Below are 18,893 nucleotides of genomic sequence, written 5' to 3' on the forward strand. Positions count from 1 at the left end.
ACACCTGGAGCTGTCAAAGTGTTTCAGCCTACCTGTCTCCCCTTGTCTCCTCCTTCTCGCAACAATAGGAGACTACAGTGCCCTCATGCAGAATTTGGGGGGCATCTACTCTTTTACATTATAAACAGAAGCTTTGAAGCTAAGCAGTCCTTCCCCACCTTGTCTTCTCAAAAACACAGCAATGTTTGGAGAGGTCACACAGGGTGGCTTTTGTGTCCTGCATGAAAGAGAAGAACTAGCTATGCTTCCAAGGTGGGACCTTGGGTTTTCATGCATCCATGTTTTCTGAGCATGTCAATTTAATTAACATTTAATGACCATCCTCAATTGTTTAGGGTTGTCCTTGGCAAGTACAGAGATATATAAGAAGCAGACCTCCCTTCCAGAAACCCACAATACAGTTGGAGAGGGATACAAAACAAAGTGGAAATGTGGGGTAAATGGAGGTCTAAACAGAATTCCCACCTCCAGTGACCTGGCATAGTGTTTGATGGTCTCCAAGGGGTAACAGCTACATGGACTTCGAGACCAAGAACCAAGCCTATGAAACAGGGCTTAGATCCTTGAAAAGAAAAAAAGAGACCAACTGACCCCAGATGATCACTAGGTGAGTCAGCAACTCACCTTGATGCCTTCTCTGTCTAGAGCCCAATGTGGTTTTCAGCAGACAGACATGATTTTGCTTGGGACCCTGGTTGATGCCATATAAATGTAACCCATTTAAACCAGTCTAGGAAACTTGTCCCAAGATCCTGGAGACAGATTTTCTAAGACTGAAAGCATGGCCACACTTTGGGGAGCCATTTACCTGAACTGTAACACTAGTGGTTTACAATTACATTATCCTTTTCTATGTCAGCTACAATTTGTTAGCAGGAACACTCCAGCAGACGTCATTGATGCCCCTGGTTGTCACAGACAGCAAGTGGAGCAGAAAGCAGCCTGGGTAGCAGCAGAGAGGAACTTTCCATGGTGCGATAGAAACCGTCAGTTCCTTGACCTATATCTCCTGTCCTTCCCACGTCAGTGAACAAGGACCAACTTCTAACCACCAACGCTTACAGTTCTCTGCTTGATCGCTTTCTCTGGCCACCAGAGGCTGGTTTGCCCACCTGTGCAGCAGGCCAGAAATGTCAAGGAATTAATGTCTCCTCAAATGCGCTCTTCACCCACACTGGTGGAGTTAGTGTATCAATACCCCACTTCTCCCACCCCTCTGGTGATTTCCTCTGAAACTTGTGTTCCACGGAGTTCTCCAGCAGGATTAAACTTCAGTTGCCCAAAGTGGTAACTTACTTCATAACTCTTTCTTGGCCACCTTCTCTTCTCTGTCTCACATCCCCACTCCCCCACCAGTGTTTCCTGCAATCTTCTCTCAACTAAACAACTTGCACTCTATTTTTTGTCTCAATGTCTCCTTCTGTGGGTGAGGAAGAAGTCAAACTAAGACCAATCTTCAACAAGACATTGAGATACCTGGAATCAGGCAGACACAAGAAGGGATAGAAACTTGAAGTCATGGGATGCTCAGTAATCCTGTGGGTTGGAGACTCAGAGCTGTAAATGACTGTTGTCACAACCATGATTTTTACCTTCACCATTGCTTCCCTTCCTACAGGAAGATACGGCATAGGGAAGCAAGGGTTTCAGAAAATGGAAACAAGTGATTATAGAAGTAGCAGAAGGGATAGGGGTAAGGCAGAAAGAAACAGATATCTCACCAGTATGTCTTTGCATGCTTGACTGGGCAGGCTGGGGAGAGAAAGTGAGGTGGATTCTTAGTACTGCAGCTCTAAGAGATTGTCTTAGACTTGAACTTAGTAGGTAGTTCTCTAAGGATCACAGGTGTGACATTTTTTATGCACAAGCCAAACCTGTTCACAAGACAATGTTGGACTTTTCTTGCTTTTTACCCATAAAGACGTGAGCACCTTAAGCTTCTCCTAAAGCTGCTGGATCCCCTGGGCTTGGAGAGTTCCTCCTCCAGGTCCAAGGAAGTGGGTCCTCAGAGCCATGAAGCCCGTAAATCGAGATCTATGGGCACTTGACCTTACCAAGTCTTCCTATCTTAGCACCCTGTGCTGAATTTTCAGTTCTGTTCTTAACTTGGATATTCCCTACATGAGTTACACAATAAAAATAAACTGGTGATGACAACAATAAGAAATGCAGACTTTAAAAAAAGATAACAACAGCAAATTGTCCAGTTATTCTGCTTAAAATTCCCCAAAATCCAATTTGAAAAAAATTGTTAGTAACCCTGTATTCAGTAACTTCCCCAATGCCACACCTCCTGGTCTCCCCACCGAATATGGGTAACTTTCCCTTCAATTACTTACTTTTTTATTCTTATAGGTCTTTGCTACTCTTCCTAAGGCAGCAAAGTATAATAACTGTGTTTGGGCCACCTCCCAGGTCTGCTGGCTCTCGCTCCAGCATAGTCTACTTGTTGCTTCCCAATCTTGAACTTCTATAAGAATATGTAGGTAGGAAGTCCAGGATTCAGCCTTCACTCTGGGGCCCCAACCTGGAAGGCTGGACCTCATGTTGGAGGCCAGGTTACTGCCCTCATTGTCTGGTTGCTGATGATGCATTTATCAGGTTGTGGTTAATTAGAGTCGAATGTGATTCACAGACTAGCAGGTAAGGGGGATGGAATCAAGAAAGAAGGGAGAGGGCAGATGTGATGTATTAACACTGCTGCCTCAACACAAAATAAGTTGGTGTCAATACAACTTCCAAGTTCTGCAACCTTCATCAACAGCACTAGAAGGAATGGTTCGTTGGTGTTCCTCAAGTTGTCTTGTCAACTGAAAATTGAGCACAACTCTGTTGGAAGAAAACTATAAATGGATAAAGAAGATGTGTATATCTATATATATATTGATATAAACACAATGGAATATTACTCAGCCATAAAAAGAATGAAATAATGCCATTTGCAGTAACACGGGTGGACCTAGAGATTATCATGCTAATTGAAGTAAGTCAGATAAAGACAAATGTCATTCATATGATATCACTTATATGCAAAATCTAAAAAAAATGATACAAACGAACCTATTTATAAAACAGAAACAGACACACAGACATAGAAAACAAACTTATGGTTAAAGGGAAAAGTGAGGGGGAGGGATAAATTAGGAGTTTGGGATTAACAGATATACAGTGTTATATATAAAATAGATAAAAAACAAGGACCTACTTTATAGCACAGGGAACTATATTCAATATCTTGTAGTAAACTATAATGGAAAAGAATCTGAAAAAGTATATATATACAACTATATATATATTCAGTTATATATATATATATATATATATATATATATATATATATATATATATATATATAACCAAATCTCTTTGCTGTACACCTGAAACACTGTAAATCAACTATACTTCAATAAAAAAAAATTTTAAAGGTATCGTTAACATCATCATTACCCTTGAAGACATCATAACACTGGGCTTATCTAGTTATTTTGTCTGTGACACCCTAGGGTCAGTAACAACAGATACAATCATATCTTTTCTCATTCTATTCCAAGTGAGGCAAAGAACAGTCTAATTAGGATATTTTATAAGTGCGTTGCCAATGGTGCAAACCAATGTCACATAGTCAAGTCAGTGATAATGTCTTCATTCAACTGATGAAAAAATATAAAGAAAATTTCAAGATTTTTACATTGCTATGATTTAGACTCTATGAGTACCATACTTTCAAGCTTATTAAGTCAGACCTTTTAGTTGGGAAGAACAGTTATTTTCTAAAGCAGTGATAATCACTTAGAAATTTTAATAGGGATTTAAAAATATTTTTATTGTAAATACTGATCCATTATTTTAAATAGTATGTTAGTCCTGGATTATAGTTATTATTAATTATAAATAAACGAGAACATACTTGAACTTCTATGAGCATACATGAATTTCACTGAGCTGGAATTGTATAGCAAGGACCGAAGATATTAATAATACCTTATGACTACAGGATTTCTCCAACTGACAATGTACTTTTCCATATATTTCAAATACAAATAATTGTATTATCACAATTATATAAGTGAGGATAGTAATGTACAGAGCAAATCTATACATTTACCAGCAGTAAGTCCAACCTGCTGGTAACAGATAAAACCAGATCTTTCCTTATCTCTCCCTTTTCTCCACTCCAGTCACCCACTATAACACCTGACATTGACCAAGCTCTAGGATCCTTCACCGTGATAGAAACTGGACTCCTGTTCTTAGCAATCATTCATTTCTAGGGCCAGAAAGGAGTTCATATTTGAATTGTTAAAGTTGCTCCAAATACGTACCATTTATGCCTGGTCTCCTTGTCTCCAGACTAACAATACTTATACAGAAGTTGATAATTTGTTAATAACACTATTTCCCAGCTTTGTAATGTTCTCTGAAATGATAAGGGAAAAAAAATATTAGGGCTCTAGTTATCAAACTCCTAAAAGTAGGTCCCAAACCAAAGTTTTTCCTTCACCAGATGGTTTTCAGTCAAAACATGAACACACCTGCTAGCAATTTTTAGCACATCATATTTTCAAGGGTAAGAAAAACATGTTTCCAACACTCAGTCCAATAGTCACAGAGGTAGGCTGAGGGAACTAGAGAAATATAATTAAAGACTTGTGGTAGATAAAGTTAAAATTAGTCAGTCATATTTTTTTAGAACCTGACTCAAAACTCACATCCATTTAGGACATCTAGAAGATTAACTGTGTCTATATGGACCATATACCTTTAACTCTCTCTATCCTTGGTGCGTTATCTTTAATGCACATTAGCACTCTTTGCTCTGTTGTGGGCACCTTTTAATTGTTTTAGAGTCATTTCACTCTTAGTAATCTCCTGAAAGAGATGAGAATTACATCTCTAAATTCTCTTCCATCTTCCTTCATCCCAGGAAGAGAAACAGAGATAAACACAGTTCCTGCAGTTAGAATATGTGGGTTAACATCAACTTGACCGTTTACTAGAAGAGGGAATAAGGGGTCATTATTTAGCCTTTCTGAGCTCAGGAACCTTGTCTGGAAAATATAGATAATAACACCTGCCTTTTAGGCTTGTTGGGAAGATAAAAGGAGGAGGTGGATATAAAACACTCAGCATAATGTCCAGAGTCTGACAGATATTTTGTAAGGGTTGCTTGGTGGGTCCGAGTTCCCTCATGTGCCCAGAGCTTCGTAGTTCCTTGTTTAATACATGTTCACCCTACACATGCACCCTGGACTTAGGCATTTGCAGACATGGTTCCTTAGTCATTTATGGCTTTCCTCTTAACCCAGGAAGCACTGCTTTGAACCATCTCAGGATCAGAGCCATCTTCCCTCTGTGACTTAGCTGTTCTATAAATGGATCACCTATCTATTGTCTCCTAAACATCTTCTCAAGAGGATGTGAGGATCAGGCCAAGGAAGTGAGAAAGCAGACACTGCTTCCCAAATGACAGCCCACATGAGACTCCATCTTTTAATTACTAGGTAGTTTGGAGGTATAATTACCCAGTAATTGCCTGAACACATGTAGCGACAAGGTGTGTTTACAAGTCATTGACCATGCAATAAATGGTCCACTGATTCACATTGCTCCCAGCTTGAGATGGCCTAGGTTTTGAAGATTCAAATGCCAGCGACCTTGATTGGGGATTAAAAGTGCTTGACACCTTTATCTTCAGTGTCTCCTTGAAATTTTCTTCTCCCTGTGTCCTTTCTGCAGGGCATTCTGTTCATGGCCTGACGTCATTTATTTGTTCCTCTGCTCTATAAGTCTCAAGTAAGCTTTACTTCAGCAAGTGTGTAAAACAGTCCACTAACATCCTGAGGTTTATTCATTCATTTCTCAGTAGTGTATTAATCAGAATAGACTTCAGCTAAACAGCTAGAGTGTTGAGTAGGTCATGTCTGCAGTGTCTCTGTGACTTTAGCATGACTTTTCTCTTCAAACAGATTTATTGGGATGTCTCATTAGGGCCAGACATAAGGAAGTCATTAAGTCAAGATTAATCAAATTGAAACATGTTAGAATTTTTCACTTTTTTTTTTTTTTTTTTGCAGTTAAGCATGACTGTGAGACTATTTGTTTTTGATGGTGACTTGTTTCTTGCATATGAAAGTCATTGACCCTGGGAGAATCAGAAGGTTGGTTTTCAACTGAGTAACAGCAGCATATGGTCCTTGTGATCAAGTTAAGGTTTGGGGGGAATGAAATGCATAATGTAGTGGAAAGTTCAGAGACAGCTTTTGAATCTTGGCTCTGCCATTTGCAACTTGCATAACAACTTCCTTCCACACATGACACTCCAGCTTCTCCATCCAGAAGATGATGGGTTTGAAAAAGATCAGTAACTTGCACAGAATAATATCTGTGAAGCTCTGAGGTTCGTATCCTGTAGGGTCTGATCCTTCTCTATCTTCTTCAACTGGTCAGCTCTGCTTTCATCTGTCTGGCATACTGGGCTTTCAAGTTAGATTATAATAATTATTATTATTTTTAGAGTAAATTATCTGTAAATTATGTTGGAATAGCACTAGGCTAGATGATCACGCTGTCACTTGGCATTGGTCTAACCTTCTTTGGAGCTTAAACTTACACTCCAGGATGTGTACATTTGTGAGGCCCAGAAAGGGTATGGGGGGAAAAGAGAGAGAGAAAGAGAGAGAGAGGAGAGAGAGAGAGCAAGAGTGGGGCACCTGGGTCAAGGAAGGACTCTTGTTTTGCTCCCTGTGGGTACCTGACAAGAAGGTCGATTCATCCTGGCCTGGTGCAACCCCATCAAGGTCAGTTTGGCCACACTGCATGGTCGGGTGATAGGAGGCCTTAAAGCTTAGCTTGTTGGTGCCACACTTGTTTCCTCTGTGTCAAGGTCAGGACCTGGAAATAGTTCTCCGGGAGTAAGCCCAGACTCACACTTGTGTACCCATGCAGCAGGGTAACAACCAGGTTCTCTAGGAAGCAGAGAGGCTGGAGGACCCATAGCCTCACCTCTGCCCTAAGACAGCATCGGTTGCTCAGATCCCATCTCTGAGGATCCCACTTCCCAGGGAGGGAGGCAGGAGGAAGACACATCTGAGAGCCTAGCATGTGACCTGAGCATTCACCAAAGAGACTGTTTAAATTATCTGATGCGACTGGGTTTGAAGTTGATACGGCTTTTAGTATCCCCTCCTCAAACTTGTTAGTGAGCCTTCAGGAAAGAAGCGCTTACACTTACAGACAAAATCAAGAGTTGTGTCTCATGTTGTGCACCCTTGAGACACAGTGTGAATAAAATCTGTGCTCTCGCTGGACTTGGAAACCGTTACCACATTTTGCTGGAGACCAGCTTCTGGAGTGTGAAGGATGCCAGTCAGTTGCTCATACTTATCCTGCCCATGAGTCCTCCCTTCCATATCAGAAGGCACTTCCTTTTGCTTCTTCCCACTCCAGGAGTGAGATTAATTCACAGTGTGTGTTTTAGGGGGGCTTCCCCAGGGTAATACTTCCCGAAATGGTCTTCCTTCTCCATGAATGTCATCGTGTGTGACTCGGGCACATGGACTGGTTGCTTGGGGACTGTGCTTGCCCTGGCTCGTGAACACACAGCTCCTTTTCTTTTCCAACCAACAGCATGGACTAGACTGGACCCGACTAGTCATTCACCTCCTTTTGGGACTTGATGTGCTGCCAAGAGCTGAAGAGAGCACCTTTCACACAGGTATCCCCAGCCTACCTGCTGCTGGGTCCCTGCATCCCTCCTGCCCCCTAAGAACATGTCCTCACTTCCCTCAGGGCCAGCAAGGGCATGTTCTTCGACACCAGCTTGATGGGATTGTAAACACTGAGTCATAGCCAGAGAGTCTAAATGCTGAAGGAAACAGCGTGGTGAAAAGATGACCTCACGGGTCATGGCTGCCAAGTGGAGACATGAGACATCACTGCTGGCAGCCAAGCAGGGATAAAGGGCAGGGGGAGGTTTTATAAAACAGTCTCACGGACAACCAGCCACCCCCTCTGTGCGTGTCCCAAAGGGTCAGACCATGGGTGGCCAGCCAAGATGGAAAACACACTGCAAGGGCTCAGACCTCCACCCCAGGCTGGATGACCCAGGAGGAGAACCGAAGCCCATGCCTGTCTTCTCTAAGTGTTATAATGTGAAAGAAACTGCATTGATTGACCAAACCCTGCTGCATGGGCAGGCGAGGGTAGGGGGGTGCAAACCATTATAAAATGTACTCAGGGTTTTCTTTCTGGTTATTCAAGGGGTCCTAAAGAACTGCCTCCAAAGAGAGTGAAAGGAAGGCTAGTTACTGGTGTATGCTGCCTATTGTTAAAAATAGATGGTAAAAGATCTTGATATGTCAGTTTGCACAGTCTGCAAACTGACAGAGAAAGATTGAAAAGCTTGGTGGTGATGCCTGTATCAAGAGTCTGTACAATTACAATGCAATCACATTATATTATACCTCTAGGTGCATTATATTCTCAGTGCATTATACGCTGGGTGCATTACACACCATGTGCATTACAAACTACATGTGATATATATTACATGCATTATGCACTTTGTGCATTACACAGTACAAGCCTTACACACTAGGTGTATCATACACTAGGTGCTCAGGCTGTGTCATAAGGGGCGGAGGGCTGTAAGCAAGAAGAGGAGACAAGGAGAATGATGAGATTTGTGCCTTCAGGGTACTCAGAATCCAGTTCCATAGAAGCAACTAACTCATAACAACCAAGGAATCCTCACATGCTGCGTGGGATGGTTCTCACTATCATATGTGCTGAAAAGCCCAAGAAGTCTTCAAGGAGAACTTGAAGTTGTAGGAGCTAGAGTTCAAAGACTGTCTGGGGTGTGTGTGGAAAAGCTCCACTGTGGACATGGACAAAGACTTGGAATCACTTGGGAAACTAGCTCTGACTAGACTGCAATCTAGTATGAGTACAATAAACTGAAATAAACCAAATGTCACCAACACTGTGTCCTAAAAAAGCTCTGTTTTTCAATTAAAGTTTATTTGCTTTGCTTTTCAAAAAATAGGTATGAACTCTTGTGCATGTAGGCTGATTGCTGAGGCCTGCAGGGGGGGTCTGGAAGCTTGGCTCAACTTCTAGGCAACAAAGCAGCACGTCGTCAAGATAAGGAGACTGAACCAATCACAGCTAGAGCATCACAAATCGGAATGTGACCATTTGGTCACATTAAGAAAACCTTAATTGTACATCACCAAGGAGCCGCGCCATGCCCTTCTAATCTGAGCACACTCTGTACCAACCTGGCTGGGCTCTCTACTTCACTGTAAATGTATGAACTTGAAATTACTTTTTTTAAAATTGAAGTATAGTTGATTTGCAATGTTGTTAATGTCTGCTGTACAGCAAAGTGATTCAATTATACACACATATATATATATATATATACATACTATTTTTAATATTATTTCCTATTATGGTTTATCATAAGATATTGAATATAGTTCTCTGTGCTGTACAGTAGGGCCTTGTTGTTTATCCATTCTGTATATAATAGCTTATATCTGCTAACCCCAAACTCCCACTCCACCCCTCCTCCAACCCTCACCCCTTTGGCATCCACAAGTCTGTTCTCTATGTCCTTGAGTCTGTTTCTGTTTCATAGATAGGTCCATTTGTGTCATATTTTAGATTCCACATATGATATCATATGGAATTTTCTTTCTCTTTCTGACTTACTTCACTTAATATGATAATCTCTATTGAATTTTATTTTATTTTAGCTTATTTTATTGTTTGAACTTGAAGTTACTTGAAACCTCTTAGTAAGTGGGATGAAGGTACGGATAGCAATAACACCCACTGGAAACAATACTCCTTGGAGCTTTTAATCTGAATCATTTCCAGTGTTTTTTATGAAGTGCTACTTTTAAAGTAAATATTTCTGTAGCTAGAAAAAAAAGCCTCTCCCGTATAGTCTCAAACCAGTTGTTTTTATTGCTATATTTACCTGGTTTATAATGAAGGGGAGAGCTCCACATTTGGGTTGTGTCTTATATATTAGTGGCTATATCTTGGGCTCTGTTCTGCAATTAGAACCAGAAAAGAGCTAAGAGGCAAAGTGTGTATTTGCTGGAGGGAGGATTTCTCTTTCTTTTCAGTGGGGAGCCCCAGGATTCTCCCTCCACCCTCCCTTCCTCTTAAGGAGTTAACACATGATTTTAAAGCCCATTTGAACCACTTTCCTTCCTTCCTAAACTGCATTTTCTTCCTGTATGTTTGACTTCCCTGTGCCTCCGGCCCTGGGCATCTCCCACCTACATGACTGGGGCATCCCAGGTGCCTGGAAGCCCAGGATGGATGCAGAGTCTCTGCACCTCAGGTGGGGAAAGGAATAGAGGGAGCCTTTGCCCTGGGAGGAGTGTGTGTGTGAGTGTGTGTGTGTGTGTGTGTGTGTGTGTGTTCCCGTAAGGACAGGCAGAGCTGATGGATTCATCTGGGCCCAAGGGGAGGCAGAATGAATAGTTCAGAGTTTATTTCCAAGCTCTAAAGAATGCCTGTCCACTAGAGACTGTATCCAAAATGAGTTATTTGAATGTTGCTGGATATTTTCTTTCTTTTCACGTATCTGCTCACTGATTTAAGTGCTCACTACGCCAGAAGCTGGTCTCTGGGAGGTGAGTTGGGGAAAGGACAATGGCTAAGAGGACAGAATGCTTGTCACTGTCCTCTGCCACGGGCTCCCACCAGCAACTAACTGGGAACGAGGAATCGAGACAACAATATGAACAACAGATAATACCCCTATTGAGTGTTTATGATAGACACTGTGCTAGGGCCTTACTTGTGTTATATCACAAGTATCACTTGCTATTTCTATTTAGCAAGTGGTAAAATTGAAATTTAAAGAGGTTAAGTAACTTACTCAAGGTGATAGAGACCGGTGCTTTGTTCCCTCAACACAACCTTTAATCATAACTAACATTACATATGTTTTTCAGTTTACAAAGTTTCCCCCAGGCGTGGTATTTTATTCAACCCTTGGTGAAGGGCCCAGGGGGCTAAGAGACAATCCAAGATTACCTCACTCATCAGTGGACCATGTGAGGTATAAAACTTGTCCTTGTCAAACCATGGCATTGAAAAGCTAAAGGTCAGATCTCAGGTTATGTGGGAAGAAAGACAATCTTTTGACTTGCACCTGTATCTCTAGTGTTCAGAGCCCATCTCTAAAATTAAAGATATGCTAGTTGGACAAAGCCCTTGCTTTGATCATTACATTTAAAAAAATTCTCTTCAGCACAGCAGTGGTTAGGGTGGGCATGCCTGGAGACCCCCAGTAGAAATTTAACATGAAATAACTTCATTAGAGTTCAAAATAACTAAATTCATCGGAAGTACAATATATGTTTTATATGGCACACACACTGTTTCAGAGCATATAAAATAAAAGAAACCTTCCAAATTCTTTTTATGAAGCAAGTATAACAAATCCTAGACCTGATTTAAAAAATACCACAAAAATAAAAGAAAATTATAGACCAAATCATCATGATTGGTAAATATTGGTGCAAAAATCCCAAATGAAATTTTAGTGAACACACTCTAAAACCACCTTAAGAAATATTAAGAAAATAATGAAAGTAACACACCATGAACAAATGGGGTTTATGCCAAGAATTCAAAGAAGATTAAACATTAGAAACTATATTAATAGGTCTAACAAAAAAAAATCCATATGATTTTTGTAGTGATGCTAAAAAAAATAATTTAACATCCTTTCCTAATTAAAACTCCTGAGAAAATACAAATGGATGGCTATCTCCTTAAAATTAGGAAAGATAAACATCTTAATAAATGATATATCCTAGGGTCACTCTACCAAGACTAGGAACAAAGCCAGGATATTCACCATGTGCATGGCCATTTCACATCATTCTCAACGTATCAGCTAATGTAATGATACTAGGAAAAGTAATTATAGGCCAGTGACTGAAAAGAAGAAATAAAATAATCTTTACTTGCAGAAGACATAATAGTGTACCTGAAAAATCACAGAGAATTTATGATAAGCCATCTCAGTAAAATAATTCAGCTGCAGCAAGATATAAGGTTAACATGAAAAAAATTGATAGCATTCACATACACGTAAGCATGAGAATATATAGTGAATGAGAAAACCAAATTTACAATAGGAATAAAAGACATAATAAAATATTAGTAATGAAATGTTATCTCATTAAAAATATATGTCCACATAAAACTGAACATGTTCACAGCATCTTTATCCATAAGAACCAAAAACAGGAGACAACTCAAATGCCCGTTGACTTGTTTTATGTATAAATAAGTTGCAGCACACCCACGCAATGGACTAGTGCTCAAAAATAACAAGGGATGGATTAGTGACTCATGCAACGACGTGGATGAATCTCAAAAGCAGTTTGCTAAATGAAAGTAGCTAGACTAAAAGGCTTCTTACTGTTTGGTTACATCTACATGAAATTCTACGGAGGCAAAACTACTGCGACAGAAAGATCAGTGGTTCCCTGGGGCCGGGGCTAGGGAGGGGAGATTCACTGGGCATGAGGAAACTGTTGGCGGTAAAGGAATTGTTTTACAGCTTGATTGTAGTGGTGGTTACATAACCATATGCACTTGCCAAAACTCATTGAATTGTATACCCCAAATAATTGCTTTTTACTATGCGTGTATTATACCTGGATAAGGCTGATTTTCTGAATAACTTTACTCCTTACTAGAATAGCTTGTTTTCTAGAAGTTCCCCAAAAACCATCCAAGGCCATCCTGGAGTGCAGCTGAAATGGATAGAGGAGTGTCTTTGTACAAAATAGCCTTGTAGGGTGTTAAGATATAAACTAGATGTTTTCAGGCAGAAAACTCCATGTCACCAGGTCATGCGTCCTTGACTTAAAGAGTTTGAATCTCTCAGCATTTCTAGTAAAGCTCGGAGTAGATATAAAGTAACAAAGGAAGCAGAGAACAGCACGTAACTGCTCCTCAGACTCATTTCATTTGTCTTGCCTTATATATTTGCCTCACAAATAGGTGGATGTGCTCAGGGATGTAGATGGGCAGTATCAGGGGCTGTGTGTGTGTGTGTGTGTGTGTGTGTGTGTGTGTGTGTGTGTAAAACTCAATTTCTTTTTCTCCCTCATGTCAAATCCGGGATTCTTCTTGCCTTTACAGAACATGTGATCCTAGTTTTACAATAAAAACGTTTACCTTAATATGTTTCTCTTACTCTAGTCCTAACCCCATTCCCAACAGAGAAGAAAATAAAGACAATTGCTTTTTTCTGCATACATTGTGACTCTGCCTATGCATGTACATGTTCTTTCCCATGTTTTAATATAAACACCACTGCTACCTATGGAGGTTCAGTGAATTTCTTGACAACATGAGTCTGAAAGTGAAGTTCTTTCTTGGGTAATGGACCTAATTCCTAGATTCAGCTTCCTTTATTCTCATTTCCTTCTTAAGTTGTCTCTTTTTCACTTTCCTCAGGACCATTGCCGGTATAAGGAATTCTGAACAGCAGGCTGCCATGACGGCTGCACCCATTCTTTTTTTATCTAAAATTAAATTAAATTAGGACCTGAAACTGCAACTTGAAAGTAAAGGACATTCTAAAACATCTAATTTACTTCATGGATTACTCCTCCTCAGCCTTTTTCTTTCTTACAGTTGGTTTGGATGTCAGTTTATCTGTCTGATGCTATTGCTTAGAGTCTTCTAGTTATTGTTGGTGTTATTATTATTACTGTTGTTGTTAGTATTTTCCATTTAAAGATAGTGGGAAAGCTGGACTCAAACTCTGATATTATTTCTTTCCAACTTTTTACCCTCAATTTAAAAATAAAATACCAGTATAAGAAAAAAAAAAAAGACTGGATCAAGTCTAAAAACTGTGACAAGGAAACATATTCAGTATCATAATAGTGAACACTAGGAATCCTGGCTATTCTGATTTTGCAGTTTGCAAGGTGGCTTGTAGCCCAGTATCTTCTTCCCAGTGATCATTCAGCAGTGACTGTCCTGGATGGGGAAAGAGGAAGGATCTCCTAGAATTTTATCAACTCCTATTCTTGGTGAGCATTAACCTGCATCCCCAAAGTATGTTATTTCCCATGACCATTGTGTTTGCAACATTTGTCAATATTAATTTAATTTTTTTTCTTATGCAGATACACCAGTAACCAACACCCCCAGTTAATCTCAGTTTTTATTAACTCAGGTATGTGACCCAGCGAGTTAGCACATTGGACTGAGAGCAGACACGAGAGAGATTTGAACCTGGGGACCCTAGAGGCAAAAGAAATCAGACATAAGCCTCATGACAGACAGAAGAAATTCTCCACTTTTTAAACTCTTTGTTAAAATTCTATGATTTAACCTATTTGTTAAAATCTGATGAATATAAGGTTTAACTTACAGAATTTGGAGTCAGATGGGGTTTGAGTTTCAACTCTACCACCACATAGGTAAACTTAGGGAAATTACTGAATACTTTCTAAGCCTTTTCTCATTTGTAAAGTGGGCTTAATTATAACATTTACCTCGTAGGATTACTGAGGGAATTAAATAAATAATAAATATGAAATAGATAATTATTAAATGAAATAATGCCTAGGAAGTACTTAGCACACTGCTTAGCACGTATTCAATTACTTTCTGTTTATAGGAATCTGTGACTGGAGTGATTATTTCAAGTGTCTGGTCTGCCTGAGACAGATTGGGAAATTGAGCCCAGAGATTTTGAAAGGAGAAGTCATTCTGTTTTCTCTCTTCCTTTCTCTCTTTTTTCCAGATTCCTCTCATACTACATCCCTACCCCTTTCCTCTTCCCTGCACACACAGACTAACATGGTGGTGGACCATAGGCATCACAGACAAGATTGCCAGATGCACAGGGCCAGGCACAGCACACTTACAGGGGTGCAAGTTCCTTTATAATCCATGGCACTGTCACTCTCTGTGTCCTCTCTTAGGGGAACAGTAGCCCCTGATGACCTGCTGGGCTTAATCAACAATACTGAGTCTTGCTGCTTCCCAAAGGCCTGGTGAAGAAATACTCCAGTTCCCTCTCCTTCCTCCCTCTCTGCCTCCCTCTTACTTCCTTCCTTCCCCCTCCTTTCCTCCCTCTCTCCCTCCCTCCCTCTTACTTCCCTCCCTTTCCCCTCCTTCCCTCTCTTCCTTCCTTCCTTCCTTCCTTTTCAAAATCTGGAACAGTCAAGAGTTTCCTTGGCTTGACTTCAGCGACTGTAGAAGATGGAAATGCCAAGGAAAGGGGAGATAGGAAACATTAAGAAAGGCATGCTGTCTGGATATGGCCAGGACACAGTTTATTTGCTAAAGAGATTTTTTTCTTTCCACATTAGTTTAAGGCTATTGGAAAAGTAGCTGCAGGTGCAGATTTAAATGCATAGTTCATTGTCATACACACACATCTATGCAGATAAGACATTTTCCTTCTAAATCAGATAATGGGAGGGTTTCCAGCTTGACTTAGAGTAAGGGATGTGTAAAAGACAGTAGGGGAGATAAGGATGCAGATAAGAGGGGCCAGTTGGTAGAAAGAGTTGAGTGTCTGAGTGAACGGAGTGGACACACCACCTGCCATGAAAGAATGCATAACTAAATGCTCAGGATGTTGGAGGGTAATGGACAGAGGTACTTAGACCAGGGCCCCCAATACATAGTCGACTCATTCCTGCAAAGTCAAACAACAATGGAACCTTTAGAGATAAGATCATTTTAAGTACGAGAACACAGTTCACTATTTAAAAGATTCCTTTGGTAAAGAAAGAATACTTACTAAAACTGGAATAATACTATCTCATCTAGTTTACGGGCTAAATAGATGCAGTCTTGTGAATATATGGTTTCAGGGCCCTTATTATCTTGAACGGGATTTTCCGAAACATGAAACTGAGATTTATGGGCTGGTGATTGCCCATCTTAATCAATCAATCAATCAATTGTCGATCAATCCATATAGTACCAGCACGGTGCTAATGGTTCCTCCAACACGCTGGGCACCTTCTTGTCTTAGAGCCTTTGCTCTCACCTTCCTCTCCCTGAGATGCTTCCCTCCACGTACCCACTTGCTCACTTCCTCCTCACCTTTGTATACTGTCCTCAGTGAAACTTACCCAGATTAACCTATTTCAAAGTGCAACCACCCTGGCCCTTGCAGCTTGGGTCCTCCTTTCTCTGCTCTATTTTTCTCTTTCCAAAGCACCTCCCACCCTCTCATATACTATATACTTATTAGTTATGCTTATTGTTCACTGTCTGTCTCTCAAAGGCAAGGGTCTTTGTTAGCATATGGACCTAGCACTTAGTAGGTTCTTAATACATAGTTCTTGAGTGAATGAATAAATGGATGAATGTTTTCTAGAGTTTCTGCAGTTAATGCAAAATCTATATGTCCCATTTTCTAGCTCATCCTTTCAGTGTCACACAGATGCTGCTACTGGATGGGCATATTCATGACTTGCCACTGTTCCCCTATGCTGCAGCACAAAGATGCACAGGACTTACCGGCTGCATGGCCTTGGGCCTTAGTTTCCTCATCTTTGCCAAGGGAACAGTAACTGCCTTAGAGGGTTTCTGTTGACATAAGAGAAAATGAGTTGACATAAGAGAAAAGGTTTGACAACTTTAGCTGATTTCCAGGCATTGTGCAAGATGCTTTGCATTTGCTCACATATTGAATCTTCATGGAGATTTGGCGAAAGAGTTGCCCATTAATGATTCCTATTTTCCACCCAAAAAAACTAAGACTTACAGAGAGTAGGTAGTTCATCCAAGATCACAAATAAAAGTTGAGATTTGGCTATGGGGGGAAAAAAAGAAATAGAAAGAGAGAGAAAGGGTTTGTGTACCACAGAGTGGAAGACGGATATGTTTTTGTATTTAGAAGCATATGAGACTAACTGTAGTTTCCACAGTTCATGAGATTTTCTAGCCCGACTTGCTCTCTCACTGTTGCATTAGTTCTCACTCAGAATAATAGTTTATGTTCACAGATAATCTGCTAGGTGACCAGGACCCTGCTGGGCAGCTGTTTATATTGTCTTTTCACCTAGCAAGTTTGACATCATTGTCCCACGCTATAGGTGAGGGAGTGAAGGCTCCCAAGGTGCCAAAGCCACCTGGGTGGTAAATAGTAGACACACTCAGCCCACGACTCCCTGACACGACTGTCCCTTTGGTCAGATTGCCTGTTTCAACACCTAACTCAACCCCTTTCTCCAGCAACGCGTCCTATCCCTCCCCTCCCCCACGTCCCCCATCCCCGCTGCCGCCACCCTGCCCGCTGTCGTTGTCACACACTCACATGCACGCTCCCGTTGGCTCCAGCCACCCTGACCCAAAGGTCCATGACTTGGGTAATGTGTGATCTGCTGAATCTCTGACTCAGCACAGAGATTGTTCTCTGGCAAGGGCAGCTTAGCTCACCCTGGTTATTTCCTACTTTGACCCCCCTGAAGGGTCAGCAAAGGATCACTTAGAGTTGGAGTTCTACTTCGCCACACTTTATGGGGTAAAAGGTGTGGCATAATAGTATTTGGGAGACTCACAGAGACCTCTAGATCTGTCCCCTGTGAATGCGAGGTAATAGCAAGTATCCTTTAAGCTGCCAGCCCCGGCCAGAGGCGTTACTGATGAATGCAACTTCCCTGAGGAGGGTCCTGATGCCAACAGAGGAAATCAGGAGAGCCTGGCAGGACAGCTGAGCCAAGTGGACCCTGTTCTGTCACCATGCCTGCAGGTCACATGCTGACAGTGGTCACAGTCCCACCTAGGTCTCTGTCTGTAAGTACTGACAACACAAGGTGAGCTCACAGTCTGCTCAACTGTGGGAGAAATTCTATGTTCCAGTCTTAAATTCCTCCTTTTTCTTTCTTTCCCCAGGCTTTGGGAACAGCCCAACTGGTGGAAGACAACAGGGCAAGTAGGGAGGACCTGTGCTTTGGCAAAACTTTGACTCATACCCATTTTGATAAAGGAAAACTCATCACTTGTGCTCTGGTGGTGTTTTTGGACAAGGGGCCTCTCCTGGGTGGAAGCTGTGGGTTCAGTCTCTACCAGTAACCACACCAAATTCAAGATCCTTTGTAAGAGAAGGTCATATTTCCAAGGCTAGAATATTGAGTGAGGATCTCAGGGAAAAAGGAAGGAGAAATGAGTGGTGTGTGCCAGTGTCCCGACATCAGGCCTGTGAGTCAGCCTGGGGATGGCTGGGGATCCAGAGGCTCACAGCATTACCCATCAGGCACATGGTATGCCCAGCCTCACTGCTATGAGTTATCCGTGTCGGGTGAGTCAGAGAGAACACAGAACGAAAGACCCATGAACTTGGCTGGTGCAACTCCTGGCCTGTGCCTGCACCGCTGAACCTGGGTCCCTGGCGGGGACTCTTGGTGATCCTCATGGGATCGCTGAATGCAAGGCTGGAAAGGTTGTCAAAGTGGCACGTGGTCCAGGCCCCCGTCACTGGGCAGAATTCCCACCTAAACATCCAGGCTGGAAATCCATCTTGGTCCTCAGTGCACAAGAAAATAAAATGAAAGGGGATACATTCTGAGATTGGGGCAAAGCACATACGATGGATTCAATGAGACTTCCTCATTCTGGAAGGACTGGCTTTCTTGCAACATTGCAGTCGCTTGGAGTATTTGGGGTGCAAGCACAGTGGGCATCCCGTAATTGGAATGTGCAGAGAAAACTCTCCTCCTGTCTGTTGTCTGTGACAGTGCAGTCTCCCTACAGCTCTCCGTCACCCTCTCTGGGCACAGAGGGACTCCCGGGCTGATTGGCCTCACCTAACCTCCTGCCCTTTCTAGAGACACTTCTGTGTGGCTGTGACTCCCATTCACTCTCTTGCT

Source organism: Mesoplodon densirostris, chromosome 2, assembly GCF_025265405.1.
Source record: "Mesoplodon densirostris isolate mMesDen1 chromosome 2, mMesDen1 primary haplotype, whole genome shotgun sequence".
NCBI classification, from domain to species: Eukaryota; Metazoa; Chordata; class Mammalia; order Artiodactyla; family Ziphiidae; genus Mesoplodon; species Mesoplodon densirostris.